The sequence below is a fragment of the Mesitornis unicolor genome, unplaced genomic scaffold (assembly GCF_000695765.1).
Source record: "Mesitornis unicolor isolate BGI_N332 unplaced genomic scaffold, ASM69576v1 scaffold25425, whole genome shotgun sequence".
NCBI lineage: Eukaryota > Metazoa > Chordata > Aves > Mesitornithiformes > Mesitornithidae > Mesitornis > Mesitornis unicolor.
Window position 1 is genome coordinate 632 of NW_010186549.1, and position 2,594 is coordinate 3,225.

Genomic DNA, 2,594 nt, shown 5'->3' on the forward strand with positions numbered 1-2,594 from the left:
AACACTAGCAAAGATGAAAAACAACACACATTAAAAAACCCCAAACTTCTGTTCTACTTAGCAGTCACAGATAGGATGAGAAAATAACTGTTTTTAAAGATAAAACAAAGAGTTTTCCACATGACAGTGAAATTAATTTCTCACTGGGTTTAAAAGAATAAGCACTTCATGTGCAAGTGCAGTAATTTCTTTTCATGGTTTTCCTGCCTCAAGAATACTTGTCTTTAGAAACTCATGACCTACTGCTAATAAATTCAGTCATTCACTAGGCAGATCAGAGAAACTGTTATTCTTATGGGACCTTTAGGACAAGCACAGTCTATCTAAGAAGTTTCACAGAAACCAAATGCAAAACCTTTTTTGTTTCCAAATTAAAATAACAGTTCATTTTCACAAGATGAAAGCAAGCAATGACTGCAGAACTTTATCACTGTACAAAACTGTCATCTATCTATCATTCATGTAACATAGTGCCCAAATCACATATTTAGATACACTTAAGACCCTCTATTGGGCTTGCATGGCAAGGTTTTGGTATTGAGGATCTGCAGGGGCAGCTTCTGTGAGAATCACAGAATGATTTGAATTGGAAAGGACATTAAAGCTCATCCAGTCCAATGCCCCTGCCATGGGCAGGGACACCTCCCACCAGACCAGGTTGCCCAAAGCCCTGTCCACCCTGGCCTTGAACACTTCCAGGGAGGGGGCATCCACAACTTCCATGGTCAACCTGTGCCAGTGTCTCACCACCCTCACAGTGATGAATTTCTTCCTAATGTCCAGTCTAAATTACCCTCTTCCAGTTCAATCATCCTAGCGGCAGAGAACCTTCTAGAAGCTTCATTTATGTCTGATAGAGCAAATGCCAGCCAGCTCGAAGACAGACCCACCAATGGCCAAGACCAAGTCAATCAGTGATGGTGGTAGCACCTCTGCAATAATGTCTTTAAGAAGGAGGAAGGGGAGAGAGAAACTGTTGAGTTTTTGCAGCTAGAGAGAGGGGTGAGAATACGTGAGAGAAATAACTCTTCAGACGCCAAGCTCAGTGAATAAGGAGGGAAAGGAGGTGCTCCAGGTGCCAGAGCAGAGACTGCAGCCCATGGAGGTTAATGGTGGAGCAAATATCCATGCTGCAGCCCATGGAGCTGAAGCTGATCCCACACTCCAGCAGGTGGATGCCCAAAGGAGGCTGTTACCCTGTGGGAAGCCTGTGCTGGAACAAGCCTCTGGCAGGACCTGTGGGCCCATGAAGAGAGGAGCCCACTGCAGCAAGTTTGCTGGCAGAACTTGAGACAATATGGGTCACATCAGAGCAGTCTGTTCCTGAAGGACTCCACCCTGTGGAAGGGACCCACGCTGGAGCAGTTAATGAAGAACTGTGGCCTGTGAGAAAGACTCATGTTGGAGAAGTTTGTGGAGGACTGCCTCCCATGGGAGGGACTCAAGGGTAAGGAGTGTGAGGAGTACCATGTTTCAAGGAGGAAAAAGCAGCAGAAACACGTGATGAACTGACTGCAACCTCCATCCCCCATTCCTCTGCATCACTGGCATGGGAGAGGTAGAGAAATTGTGAGTGAAGTTGAGCCTGGGAAGAAGGGAGGGATGGGGAGAAAGTGGTTTTAAGATTTGGGTTTTTCTCTCATTATCCTACTCTGATTTGATTGGTAATTGTCGTGGTTTATACAGTTGCTCTATCACCCAATGCCTACTCCCCACTTGGGGAGGGGGGTCGGGAAAAGGAAAGGAGATTCATGGACTGAAATAGAAGTCTATTTAATATAATGATAATGAGAATGAGAATGATAATAACAACAACAACAACAACAGTTATAGAATACACAGAATTAATATCAGCCAATACTGTGGGGGAGTAGCCCTCAGGCTTAGGATGGTAAACAAGTCCCTCTTGAGATGTCAGCCACGGAAGAGGGAGCAGGAAGAAGAGGCAGAGAAGGAGGAAGAAGGGCCATCCTCAGCAAACACCCCAGTTTATAGTGAATGTGACGTTGATGGTATGAATAGTAATAATTGGTCAGCCTGGGGTCACCTTGGGCTGACTCCCCTATGTTTCTGTTCCTCATAGCCTCTGCAGATTTATCTCCAGACTCTGAAGACTTTGAGCACATGGCAATCTGCATACCAGTATTAGTTGAAACATGTAACAGTTTTTATCAACTTTGTTCCCATGAAAATAGTGTAGTCGTCCTTACAAAATTGCAGTTCTTCTCAACAGGAACTGACCCTAAAATTCTGTCCCACTAAACCAGGACAGTAATATTTATTTATTTCCCCCTGTCTGTTTTGCCTGTGATAGTAATTGGTGAGTGACCCTTCCCTGTCTCTTATTTCTACCCGTGAGTCTTTTGTTATATTTTCTCTCCCCTGTCCAGCCGAGGAGGGGAGTGATAGAGTAGCTTTGGTGGGCACCTGGCATCCAGCCAGGGTCAACCCACCACAGACCCCATTAGCAACAACAGTACCTGTAATTTAGACAGGGCCTAAAAAGGGCAGTCTAGATACGCTGCTTTACTGATAATACATGTGCACTAGTATTGTTAAAATACCACATCTTGTAATAAATGCAACTTCAGCTA